The 14,710-nt window shown below is 41.4% G+C and overlaps 1 protein-coding gene across 4 annotated transcripts in view; it reads right to left on the bottom strand.

Annotated features, from left to right (window-relative positions):
- The window catches only part of ncor2 (nuclear receptor corepressor 2), a 103,070-nt gene that overhangs the window by 78,232 nt on the left and 10,128 nt on the right, over positions 1-14,710 (bottom strand). The gene's annotated exons all lie outside the window — the stretch shown is intronic.

Here is a 14,710-nt window from a genome sequence, read left to right as displayed (position 1 = left end):
AAGAGACAGTCAGACAATCAGTAGGACAGACATCGAGGCAGTCAGGTGGATAGACACGCAGTCAGAGAGAGTCAGTAAGACAGGCAGAGAGACACAGACCAACAGTCAGACATACAGTCAGTCAGAGAGACAGTCAGTCAATCATTCAGTCAGTCAGAGAGACCATCAATCAGGCAGACAGTCTAACAATCAGAGAGACAGAGAGACAGACAGACAGACAGTCAGAGAGACAGTCAGTCAGAGACAAACAGAGAAAAGAGAAAGATACTAGATGAAGGAAGACAGACAGACAGTCAGTCAGTCAGTCACATGGTCTGAAAGGTCAAATGATCGATAAATACACTAAATAATAAATAACACTAACTGATACAAGCTAAAGAAAAAGACTAGTTAGAAAAGTACTTGATCAACAGACAGAAATGAGCAGAAAGACAGAAAGCTATTTCTATGAAACAGAAATGGTAGATATCTCAGACCGCCTCGTTTTATTATCTGCATGATATTCAGCTGAATTTCACTTAGCGCTGGTTTTTTAAACTCGCTGCTCTTTAATGTGAAAGATAAAGGGCACGAAGTCCACAGAGACCCTTTATCTGAGGAGGAATCACCCGCGGGGTTTTTTTTTTTTTTTACGGCGAGAGATAGATAGAGGCTTAGATGAGCAGAAACAGTGTTTGTAGTGCAATCTCACACTCCACATCGAACAGCGAGAGGAAGAGACGGACGGGGGTTTAAAAAAAAAAAAAAAAAAAAAAAAAAAAAAAAAAAAAAAACTCAAACGCTTGCAGACTAAAGAAATCCTGTGGAATGAGAAGAAGGTAGAAGTGTGAGTGAGTGAGTGAGTGAGTGAGTGAGTGAGAGAGAGAGAGAGAGAGAGAGAGAGAGAGAGAGAGAGAGAAAGAGAGAAGAGAGGGGGTGGGGGGACATTCTTTTATTATGGATTAATGCTTTGGTTACCATGGATGGTGGAAGAAAGAGAGAGAGAGAGAGGTGGATTAAATTCACTCAAAAGGCTCAAAGACAAAGTACTGCTGTGGAATGAGAGAAAGGAAGGAAAAGAGAGAGAGAGAGAGAGAGAGAGAGAGAGAATAAACACAGACAGGAGGGGAAACACATGCCCTGGCACAGATACAAACACCCACAGGCAAGAGCACTTGGCTGCCTGCCAGCAGCACGGATGAACTCATTCACCCGTCGCTCTTTCCATCCTTCTCTCTCTCCCTCTCCCCCTCTCTCCCTGCCTCAATCACTTTCTCTTTCACAACTCTGTTACACATGCGGTATTACAACAAATACCAAAATATTTTAAATACCAAAAAAAAAAACCGTCAGTAGCGTGTAGCGTGGTCACTGCACAAGTCTGGAAGTAACAAATATTTAACAAAAAAAAAAACAATTAAAAAAGTGGAAATCCTGTTACAAAGACCGTTTGTGATTAGAAAGATGATTTAATAATCATTTTTAATAAAAGAAACGTTTTTTTTTTCATTATCTCCATCTGACCAGTGTTTGCTGCGGCCATCTTGTTTTTTATTTTGCGTTTAAAATGTTTGGTTTTTTCAGTTTCCTTGTTTATAGTTTACCACGGATAATTTATTTCATCTGCTGTATGCTGTGGATAATTTTATCTCATTTATTGTTTAGTGTTGATAATTTTCTTTATCTTGTCTGTTGTTTGGTGTAGATACTTTTATCTTGTTTTTTTTGCTTGGCATAAATAATTTTGTTTATCTCATGTATTGTTTGATGCGGATAATTTTGTTTATCTTGTCTTTTTTAGGACATGGATCATTTTGTTTCCTTTACCTTGTTTATTGTTCGATGTGCAGAATTTTGACACCTTTATCTTGTTTATTATTTGGCATGGATAATTTTTTCACTTTATCTTGTTTATTGTTTGGCGTGGATAATTTTATCTCATTTATTGTTTGGCGTGGATAATTTTATCTCATTTATTGTTTGGCGTGGATAATTTTATCTCATTTATTGTTTGTTGTGGATAATTGTCTTTATTTTGTCTGTTGTTTGGTGTAGTTACTTTTATCTTGTTTTTTGCTATAATAATTTTGTTTATCTCATGTATTGTTTGATGTGGATAATTTTGTTTATCTTGTCTTTTTTAGGGCATGGATAATTTTGTTTCCTTTACCTTGTTTATTGCTCAGTGTGCGGAATTTATCTTGTTTATTATTTGGCATGGATCATTTTTTTCACTTTATCTCATTTATTGTTCGGTGTGGGTAATTTTGGTTAGCGATCATAGTTAATCATTTGATCTGGTAATTTTTTTATCCTTCAGAGTGAGTATTTATGTGTCTTTTCTGGGCAGTTTCTGTAATGTCCTGTTGTTTTACACAAGGCTCCTAAAGGGTAAAACAAGCAGTAAAAAAAAAAAACACTTGCTTTATTTTTTAAATCAGTGTAAAGGTCATGAAAAGATCTGTGTGAGCTTTCTAATTACCGGACGACGGAGTCACGCGCTTTTTTGCTGCCTTTGCTTTTAGGAAATGTTATTTGATTAAAGGAAAGGCATTACAGAAAATTTGTACCACTTCAATCACATCGTCTTGGAATTTCTCAAATCAGATATCGTCCTCTGCGCAAACATTTTAGCAAATCCAGCTTTACGGGATCTTTTTCGTTACTTCTAGCTTTCATTCTGTTACTGCGTTCCCTCGCTTCTATCTTTCCTCCCCCAAAGACTATCAAGCACTTCTGAGATCTCGCTCCATCATGTGCTCGTGTTTCATCTCGTTTCTCACACACACACACACACACACACACACACACACACACACACACACACACAGAGAGCATCACCATTACCATCACCCGTATTTCAACCTCACACACCCCTCTTCAATTAAAAACTGACAGCCGCCTTTTCCCACTCACACTCACACACACACACACACACACAGAAGAGCAGGCTCTTTTATTGGGAACGATTCCTGCATCCTTCACTGTCTCAACATTTTGCAGCCCAGATCCTAATCAGCGAGCTAATTATGTGAAAAACCACACAGTGCACAACACATAGAGAAGGAAAAAAAAAAGCCGGTGCACTTGAGCTAATGAGCTGAGATTACCGCTCTCTCTCTCTCTCTCTCTCTCTCTCTCTCTCTCTCTGCACACTTACATAAGTGACAGTACAATTAAGTACGCTATTGGGTGATTTAAAGCTCCAGTCAGAAACCCTGTGGCGGCGAGTATATAAACTGCGACTGGCAGCAGGGCCACGTTGCAGTGTTTAAAGCAGCGTGAGGATGAAAATGTCTCGCAAAACATCGCCACTTATTAGAGGAGCTTGCATAACACTTAAATGCACCATTAACAAGCTGATAAATACTGAAGCTGCGTTTAAATCAGCTGAGTATTTAATACGCAACGATTTAGGACTAAATACCTAGGAGTAGTCCAAACCACACTAAAAATCCCTGCCTCTAATGCTGAATTTTCTTCATACTCATGTGCATATGTTGTATGTAACGCCAATTTATATTTGACGACACCCACAAAACTCCATAAAAGCCAAAGAGAGCTGAAAATCATGACTAAAACATGAAATAACACTTCCTAAGTGTGACATGCACTAAATCTTCCATTATGACCAAAATATACCTTGCGTATCTACATGAACGAATACGCTTCGAGCTCCTCAAATTAGATTTCACGTTGTAGAAATGTGTCATAGCTAGCAAGTTACATTCTGAGAGCGTTGTAGTCTAGTGCTGAAGGCTAGTTTCTCGTAGTCGACTCTCATGGCAGACCAGCACATCGACAAGTCTCTGGTTCTCGCTTATAAACATATAGACGACACGTTATTGGCTCAAAATTCGTGGCAAGAAATTGCATGCTCTGAAAAAGATTTAACAATTAAGAGAAAGATGGAAAAAGTTTCAGGAACAGAAACTGTCCAAGAAAAAGGATAAGGATGTTCGTAGCTCTGATGCTGCGAGTAGCTACCTGGGAATTCTGGGAATACTTAGACGCCTCTCCGATTTTATGAAGCGCCATACTACAAATTCCAACACACATGACTCGATAATGTTTCTGAAAAGGTTTAAAGACTCTCTCCATCACCCCCCTTGAGTGCTGAGCTTTATAGCCACCACAGTAACGTAACGTAAGAACGCACGTTAAATATCTACAACAGGAACATGCGTTATTATAGTTTTGGACAGGCGTTGTCTTTTGCGTTCACGTGGATCCGTCTCGGCCCTAACTCTTCTTCCTTTCATGGAGCGCCATTACTTTTGTCCTCACTGAGAAACTAGTCTTAAGGATTTGTTCTGAATTGCTTTCTTTGAAGTCATTAATATAAGACGGCTAAGTGTTGTGTTAATCATGAAATAAATACACGATTCGAACGTGACAGCGTTATCCGTATATATAAAATCGGAGAACTCATCGTTAGCTGAGTTCATTATATGATTTGAAGCCGATCAATCGAAGTTCAAGTAATTTCCTGTGTAAATGCCCCTGCTTACGATTAAATTATTACGTCTTCGGCTTGATACCGTAATTGTTGAAAGTTTCAAATCTCGTGTGTTCTGGCAAGAAGCCGCTTGCGCAAGCAGCACATTTGGGCGTGGAGATAAAGGTGGAGCAACGACAGCTGCCGTTAAAGATTCCTTCTTTTAAGCAAATTTAACAGAGGTTAGAAAAACATGTGGCTTCAGCTGAGAAATATGTTCGGGACAAAAGGTTTGCAGCGACTTGTCCTGAAGCACGCTGCTATTTCACCCCGATGCCTCACATAACTTTAAGTATGAGCTCGGTTACCGTAAGAACAGAAGGTTTCGGACACACAGAATTCTGATATCGGTATAAGATCGGAAATCCGTAACGTGAGCATAATGGCTCCCTGTTTATAGTTTAATAAAGCAATAAGCTGCGAGAGTACGTTACGGTGACGACTCGTTTGCTATAAACATATCTTCCTTCGCACTCTGTTAACAGTAAGCTCTGGTTGCTAAGCAACATAACCAAAGGTTAGCGTATTCTACAGACAGAACAGAGGTTTGAGTTTAAAACCTGATGAGCGGTTGAATCCCTCAGTCGGATTGTTCAAAAGGTGCGCAATTGTAACCTGAACAACAGGTTTATATTAGCATGCTCATTTTAATACGTTATAGTTACTATAGTAACAGGTCTTATTCAGGGACTTGTACGATGCCACATAATCAAAGCCTAATAAACAGAATTTTTTTTTAAACTGTTGTTATTTAACGAAGAAAAACAATCATTGATTTGTAGCTTTTTTCATCAGGAGATGTTTATTTAACGTTTATGGAAGGAGTCTCCAGTGTCGGCGCTTTGTAACCGCCACGCCGCTTTGTAAAGTTTACGATTTCCATTTTCTCAGTAAAATGACAAGCTGCGTTTTTTTTGAGAGAGCAAGAGAGCGAGAAAAGGACATGCTGATGAGGTAACGACAGTTTACCGCTGATATAACGCAAGTGAGACCCGGAACAAACTTGTCTCTCGGATGTTCCACAACCTTAAATCTTAACTACAAACCGTTAAAAAGTGCGACGTGTCGTTCATTAATAAATTAAACATAGTAATTACAGGCAAGTCACTGCAGTATAAGCGGAATAACACACTCCAGAACGTGGCCTTTCGTGTGTTATTCCTTACTTTAATTATTGCGCGTATATCGAGGATTTCGCAACAGCTCCACCTGAGGCTCAGCCAATCAGATTTTAGAATGGAAACTACCCTGTTACATTCCCCTAAATCAAGTTCCTCAGATTCTGAGCCACGTTGGCTCGTGCGATTTAGATTTTTCGGTGGAATCCCGAATTAATATAGCAAACCGATGTTATCAGAGACACGTATACACACGTGTGAAATGTTAGCTAAGCCAAGCACACGCTGATCGATTTTATTTCATATTAATAAACTGAAAATATTGTGACAGAAAGAGAGCGCGTGTGAGATTAAGGCAAAGGGGCGGGGTTTACAGAAAGCGTCCGTTAATATGGGAGAATTCAAAACCCTTGCGTAGATCATTCCAGATTCACGTGTCGATTGGCGCATCTGTCATTTCACTGGAGAGAGAAAGGCTGCTCTTTCGCCGTATTTTTGTGTGATAACTCGTACTAGCGTGCTCCGATGTTTTTCTGCAAAGCTCCTACGCAAAATACGTAAAGGTTGCCGGGTCTTGCAGTGGAATACAATGGGAGTAAATGTCACTGGGCATCGTGGCAGTGTAAAAGATGAGTAAACCCTTCCTCGTGTTTCACACTCTAGAACCCGCCTCTCGGTTCTCCAACACAGCTGCATACGCAATTACAACACATCCTCCAAACATCACTCGAGCTCCAAACACGCTAATCATAAACAGCCAGTGGGAAAATGACCCTGGATAGCGTCTGGCTCACTCATCTCTCTCTGTGTGTGAGATGACACACACACACACACACACACACACACACAGAGGTTACTTCAGTGATCTTCCAGTGAACATGTGATGAGCAGATCTCACAGAGAAACATAGCTGTCACAGCGCTACGGCCTTTCATTCATCAGCCTCGAGCCTGCCAAATGGCCCAGTAACATTCCAGCTCGCGGTGTCTCTCTCACACACACACACACACACACACACACACACACACACACACACACACAATTCCTGAAAGACCATCATTCTCTAAGGAATTCGTTGGCTATTTTCATCTGTCAGTATATTTCAATTCAGTACCATTAACCACGCATCCTGGTTACTGCACACACACACACACACACACACACACACACACACACACACACACACACACAAGAACCCAATGCTATAACTGGAAGTATGGTTAATTCTATACCAGCTGGTCAACACTGTTGGCAAAATTCTCCATAATGTGTGTGTGTGTGTGTGTGTGTGTGTGTGCTCTCTCTCACTCTCTCTTTCTACCATTGTTCTGCTGAGCTTTGACCCCTGGAGGTCACTCAAGGTCAAAGGTCAGCGCAGCTGTCTGGCCTTGTGACTCTCTTTCCCTGCATTCAGATTTTGCACTCACACACACATATACACACAGATATACACACAGACACACACAGGACAGGAAGAGGAATGTAAGACTGAATCCCCTCTCTCTCTCACATGCATGCACACAAAAACACACACACACACACACACACACACACACACACACACACACACACACACGGAAAAAACACAGGCATGTGTGTTGCATAACAGCTCTGTGAATGACCCGTCACTCAGCCGAGGATAATCTGCATTAATCCTCCCGTCTCTCTTACTCACAACCCCTGTGTGTGTGTGTGTGTGTGTGTGTGTGTGTGTGTGTTTCCATTTCCATAAATCTAGTTTCTGGGGGAAAAAAAATGCGAAACAATCTGTGTTTCTCAACAACAGTCGTGAAAATCTTGAAGATGACATAAAAAGATACGTTAGGATTCATAAGACAGCAATTAAATATTTGACGACTCCGCTGAATCTGCTACGATAAAGTACAGTTTTAGCTTCTCAAGGCTACAACTCGATATTTGACAACACACACACACACACACACACACACACACACACACACACACACACACACACACACACACACCACTGAATCTGATGCGATCAATCAATTTCGATTCTTAAGTCAATCTGATATTTGATGATACCGTTGTTAGATGAAAAAGAAGAAGAAAAATGGAGGGAAAAGAAGAAAAGGAACAAAAACAAGAGTGCATCAAGTGTTTAGAAAATAATATGAGCTGCATGAAGGTCTCAGACGTCTCCAATTTTCCCCGTATTCCTGAGAGACACCTGTTCAACTGCTGAACACACGGGCTGCCTGAGACACAGCAGCATTCGCTTCCTCCTTTAAAGACAACACACACGCTCTCTCTCACTCACTCACTCACTCACTCACTCACTCACACACTCACTCACTCACACACTCACTCACTCACACACTCACTCACACACTCACTCACACACTCACTCACACACTCACTCACACACTCACTCACACACTCACTCACACACACACACACACACACTCACACACACTCACTCACACACACTCACTCACTCACACTCACACACTCACACTCACACACTCTCTCTCTCACACACTCTCTCTCTCACACTCACACACTCACACACTCACACACTCACACACTCACACACTCTCTCTCTCACACACACTCACTCACTCACTCACTCACTCACTCACTCACTCACTCACTCACTCACTCACTCACTCACTCACTCACTCACTCACTCACTCACTCACTCACTCACTCTCTCTCTCTCTCACACACACACTCTCACACACACACTCTCACACACACACTCTCACACACACACTCTCACACACACACTCTCACACACACACAGTTCCTCTGGCAGGCCTCAGCAGCTCAAAGCACTTCAATAAAAGTGTGTGTAGTAAAAGCCGAAGCCGTCTCGGCCCTTTTGTGTGCAGCTCTGCTTCAGACGGTTATTTTGCAGCGTCGGCGGAGCAGAAAATGAGATTCCACTGCTCGCGACCTTCGACCCCCCCCACTTAGCGGCGTGGAATTTCCTTCATAGCCAAGGAGAGGCTTCCTATAGGCTCTGTCCATCTCAGCTCTCGCACAACTCAAACGCGCGCACGCACAAACACACACACACACAGTGGTGAAGGGTGTACATGCGTGCAAATGAAAACAATGGTACAGTGTAACGCACAGCGCCGTGTGTTTAATCCTGTTTATCTGTAGAACCTTCAGAAATTATGAAGGAAATCCAAAGCTGCAGGTAGTATTTTAGGCTCCGTCCCAAATATTCAAAATCCTGCTCAGTTGGGGTTATTTTAGTGATGAGTATTTAAACCACAGCGCTGCTGAATACTCAAATCTGATTGGTCAGAAGGTGTTGATTAATTTTCTCTAACCGCATCCCTGATAGTAGTACAGTTTCACAGATCAGAGAGAGAGCAAGAGACAGAGACAGAGAGAGAGAGAGAGAGAGAGAGAGAGAGAGAGAGAGAGAGAGAGAGAGAGAGAGGGAGGGACAGAGGGAGAGGGAGGGAGACAGACAGACAGAGAGAGAGAGAGACAGAGAGAGAGAGAAAGAGACAGAGAAACAGACAGAGACAGATAGAGAGACAGACCGAGAGATGGACAGACAAAGACAGACAGAAAAACAGAGAAAGAAAGAGAGACAGAGAAGGAGACAAAGACAGAGAGAGAGACGGAAAGAGACAGACAGAGAGAGAGAGAGTCTGGCAGCAGATTGACGTGCCACATTTCTCTCTCTGAGCTGTTTGTACAGGTGCGACCAACTCACAGCTGGCGTGTTATAACTGTGACTTCACCATCATCATCATCATCAAACCAAACACAACACTTCATCACTAATAACCCTCCACACACACACACACACACACACACACACACACACACACGCACACACGCACACACGCACACACGCACGCACAGAGAGAGAGAAAAATAAAAAAGGTCATCCTTAGATCAATCTGATAGTGAACTAAAGTCGTGTTAATCGTCTGAATTACAGCCACAAACAAACACTGTCAGAGCTGCTGCTACAGGAAGTTAATCAACACCTTCTGACCAATCAGAACGGAGAACTCAACATGTCTGCGGTGTAAATATCTTTCACGTGTAAGCGGCTCTCTAGTGTTTTTGATTCCCACTGCTGATATTAAGGACACGCGAGCTGATAGAAAGCACGACTCCTCTTCCAGTAACCCACTGGCACGCTTCCACATGACTCAACGCTCCATCACGCAGCCAGGAACAAGCACACACACACACACACACACACACAATCCGGCAGATTACCACCAAGCACCTGAAATCATTATGTCTTTTGGGTTATGTTTAACCAGAGACCACGTGACGGCAGAGTAATCCGTTCTAATAACAAATAATGAAAGGAAGTGCCCTCTGAGCTGTTGGGAAAAGGTGTGTGTGTGAGAGGCCTCTCGTGTAACACGCAATGACACATGAACGACCGCGGGGGAAATGAATTAACCGAGTTAAGGGTTAAAAAACGTGATCCGGGTTCTGGGTTTCACCGAGAGCGTTCAGAAAGTCTTCAGGCTCGTATTAATGAAAAACAATGGGACCAAGGAGATTTAGGAAGTGTGACAGAGTCGTTTTTTCCTACGCGGAGAATTCCACCATTTCCCTCTCCGCCTAAAACCACCCACACGCTCGGCTATGCGTCTCTCCGGAACGCTGCAGTCGGCTCTCTCCGTTCAGCTCGGTGCTTTTACTGGCTCGGGTTCCAGATTCCTGATACTTCGAATATGTTCTCACGATACACAATAAATTAAAAATAAATTTGCTATAGTAACATTTTCCATTTGAGAGTTTTGATAAAAATGAAAATGGCTGTGAAAAAAAAAAAAAAAAAAAAGTTCAGTTTTAAATGTGATAAATAAGGAATTACACTCATGGAGGAGTGAGGTTAAAGGAAAAACGATCAACGACGGACTGGCGTGACGAAGCGGGCGTTACAGTTACCACGCTGAAGTGTTTTATTCCTCATACGCCACAGCGATCTGCCAATAACTACAATGCTTTATTTACTAAAGAATGACACATGATACTTTTTATCGGTTTCTAGTTACATTTAATGTTGTCGAAAGTCTGCGAAACAAGTTCGCTCCTGTTATCAGTTGTTAAACGTTAATAAGATAAAAGTGCAGCTTGTTGTGTTACAGAAAGAAAAAAAAAAAAAAGCCTCCATTTTCCGGTACACTAGTATCAGCTGATCTGACAGTGATAGTAATAGTTTCCTTTAAATGAGACTTGCTTTTCCACACACTTTTTTTTTTTTTTTTTTTTTTTGCTTTTTGCTTTCTAATGTGTAGCAAGGTGTCCCAATATCAGAAAATAAAAAACAATCAGGCAGAAGACGCGACTGTTTCCTTCATTGTCATCATTTTTTTTTTAACGTTACACTGTTTAAACACTCAAGTTTAAACACTATACAATCGGAGGCTATTGTGTAATGTGTTGTAGAATGATACAAAAATAGCAAATGCTATGTTTTTCTAGTTCAGTAGGTGATCTTTAGACAATTGTTGTTACAGTTACATCTCAGAGGCTTCAGCTAAACTATGGCTACGTTCCATTAAGGTCCGTAACTCGGAAAACTCGGAATTCCTACTCGAGAACTAGGGACGGTCTCCTCAAACCTGAGTTCAGCAAGTGACATCAAATCAACATGGCTGCTCACAGGATCAACAGAGAGCACGGCAGCACTTCTTTACCATTAAATGAGTTATAGTGTATATACAAACATTTGTTGTTTATTTGTTTCTCCGCTTCGTAGCTCGAGTGCATGAACAAATTTTAAAAGAAAAAAAAGACGTAATTCTGAGTTCTGATTTCCCTCTTCCGAGTCAATGTCCAATTCAGCATATTATTTACACCGTCATGGTTTCGTAGTAACTATTCTCACTTGACACACTTCTAGTTTTCGCTAGAGAGTCTGGCGCATTTCGTTAATAAGCGTCACCAAGCATCGCTCACTTTCGCAGCAACTTGACGGACATGGCAACTGACCAACTACAGATCTTTTCTCAAAGACAAACATGAGATTATCTCATTTACTCACCACTAGCTAGTCCAAACACTCTTCAAAAAAGCGTTCATAGACGATATCCTGTAAACTTTATTCAAACTTTACGACCGAGTCTACTTTAGTGGTGTCATAATATACGAAATTAACACACATAAGTCATATCACACACACCTGCCTGCTAATCATGGTACAACATTAAAGACTGTTTGTAGCTTAAATAAGAATAATAATTCACCTAAAACTACTAAGTGCTAAAAAGATTAGTTAGCGATCAGAGCTCCTCACCTACTGCAGGTTAAAAGTGGTCTTTTTCGAACCAGATCGAAGTTCGTGAAGTTCGAGTCGGCTCAGCTCAAGTGCGCGGGACAATCATTTTTCGGACTGTTTTCAGAGCGCGATGATGACGATGACGATGATGATGACGATGATCGGCACCACAACAGAGCTACTATTACAGTCAGAGGAGACTGCTGTCTTGTTTTCTTCATGTCAGCGCTCATCAAGCACGGAACTGAGCAGAGAGAAAACAGATCGCTAATGCTAAACATTCCACTGCAAAAAAACAGAGCTGGCCGAACAGAGAAATACACTCTTCTAGAAGGTTTGATTAAATCAGTGTGCCTGAAATCGCTGCCAGGGCTCAGGGGAGCGTGATCATCGAAGACCAGCGCAGGAACATCGCCTACTCGGGCCAGTTGATAACGGAACGCTACGACACAGCACACTTTAATCCGACTGATCTGTTTTGGGAGAAATCAAGACAACATTTAAACGCTTCTATCCTAACATCTTCTCTCTCTGCACAAAGATTTAGTGTTTACGTTGTCAAGTCTGTCATTTCACAGCACTGCTTGTTTTAACTTCTCGACATTACTAGGTGTCCTAATGTAAATACGCTACTATGACACAGCTGTTGTTATAGCTACATCTCGAAGGTCGTATCTTGTTCTGTTCTTGCTCCATCTACTGTATACTCGCGTTTCGAACGATGAGGTTTGAACGCCGTTCTTGAGCCTGGGAGCGGTCTAAAGTTCCCATTCCTGGTCCTCTTGAAACCGGTGGTCTGTGGTTCGCCTCAACCAAACCCCGGCAAGGTCCAAATCAGGCGTGTTAGCTATCTGTGCTTGGTGCCACATTCCGAGCAATATGATTGGTTCAATTTGTCGTTATGTACGTTCATGACACCGGGGAAGTGGTTAATATGATTATTGATATATAAATCCAGACTCGCAGCTTCGTGAGCACAGTGAAAAAACCCCGTCTCGAGATCAGCTCCTTGTTCTCAGGTAGGTATTCCTGGATGATGTCATGCAATGCATCTGAAAAGCGTGTTAGTACCAAAGGAAAAACAGCAAAACTGCATGCACAAAAGTGACGTATGGAATCACGCATTCGAGCCATGGCTGGGAAGAAATTGAACGTAAACCTGTGATTACAAGCTCCGCCCCCAAACAAGCCCAGAATTGGTCCTGAGTGTGGACTTGGGTAATTGAACCAAGTTTCAAAACGCCATAAATCTTTCGAATCCTACAGAAGATCCTCCTGAAGCAGCAGCAGCAAAGCACAAATATTCATAAATATTAGTACGAGCATCGGATTTAGATACCGAAAAGTGTCTGTAATTCTTGACACCTAAACAATACTCACTGTCAAAGAATCAAAAACCACGTATTCTACTAAACACCAAAAATTCACACTGTTGTTGGATCTCTTTTAATGAATACGTAACTAAATAATTCATTCAAACTTCATTTAATAAGTTCTGAAAACTGTAACATTTATTTTTGATGAGAGAACGACCATTAGGGACACAAAGTGGGCGGGGCAAGCAACGGGAAAGAGCGGCATTCACACGTCACGCAAATTAGAGTAAAGATGTACGGCGACTACCAGTGGGAGCGAGAGAATCCAAAAGCATTAAATCACTTTGTCTCTTTTATAGTTTCAGTTTCATTTTATTTGTTGTGACTTCTCTGTTTTAGCCCAGAGACAAAGTGCAGAAATATTGGCACCACGTTTGGTGCCTAATGATGGCAGTGCTTGTGCTTGATCACAATTATTCCGCTCAATACTGAAGTCACATTTCTCTATCATTTCAGAAACAGAAAACCTTCTCACTGTACAATGCCTCAATTACATCAACTCATTACATATCTGAATCGAAATAAAATCTCTGCTTAGTCAGATTTACTATATTTATAATGACAAACTGCACTTTAAATATATAAATAACACTACGCCAAAAGCTGGCTGAAACACAAGCTTTCATAATTCAACATGCAGCCTAAGAAATGAAATGCTCCATGGTGTGTTGTTACAGGAAAATAATCAGTGATGTCAGGGTGTGATTTTTCATTTATTAAAGAATAACGTTGTACTTTTTATCCATTTGTAGTTACATTAAATGTTGTGGAATGCTCGTGAAACAAGTTAGTCCCTTTTATCTCTTACGTTATAACAATACTATAGGAAAACTATTGTCCTGAAGACGTTACAGCTTTACGTCCGACACTGGAGACTCCTTCCATAGTTGCTAAATAAACATCTTCTTACAGTAAACTTCACTACATCAACAATTAGACACATTTTTTAATCTGTTTACGTGGAGCGTCTGCTGTTCAAGTCCCTGTGGAGCTGTTACTATAGAAACGATAACGTAAGAAATGAATAGTCGGTGCCGCTTGCAACACTTTTTCATTTTCTGTGCCATCTGGTTGACCACCAGGGTAGAAAACGTCATGCAGTGTAACCACAGATTACATAGTGTATTAGCTAGAGTAAATAAAAGTGTTGCAAAGGAAACAATTTTTTTCGACACGTCAGCATCAAATCCTGGTGATGACGATCTCTCGTTATATACAGAACATAAAATCATCACAGCCTGTGTCCTGAAAAAACCGGAGTTCTTCTATTTTCCCCTCATAATCTCAGTGTAAACTCATACGGGCAACGAGGCGCCACGGTCTTTTTTTTCCCCTCTTGGTCGTTGTTATGCGACATGGATAAAAACAAAGACAAAAGTGCATAGCTCGTACTGTTTTCTATTTTGCATGCAGGCCGCGTTGACAGACCATGACAGTAAACAGCTGTAGTCATGCTGATGATGAAAGTTTTATGCTAACGTACAGTTAATAACAACGCAAT

Source organism: Pangasianodon hypophthalmus, chromosome 8 (assembly GCF_027358585.1).
Source record: "Pangasianodon hypophthalmus isolate fPanHyp1 chromosome 8, fPanHyp1.pri, whole genome shotgun sequence".
In the NCBI taxonomy this organism is placed as follows: Eukaryota; Metazoa; Chordata; class Actinopteri; order Siluriformes; family Pangasiidae; genus Pangasianodon; species Pangasianodon hypophthalmus.
Note: the sequence above shows the minus strand (reverse complement) of the source record. Positions and strands in the feature narration are given on the sequence as shown.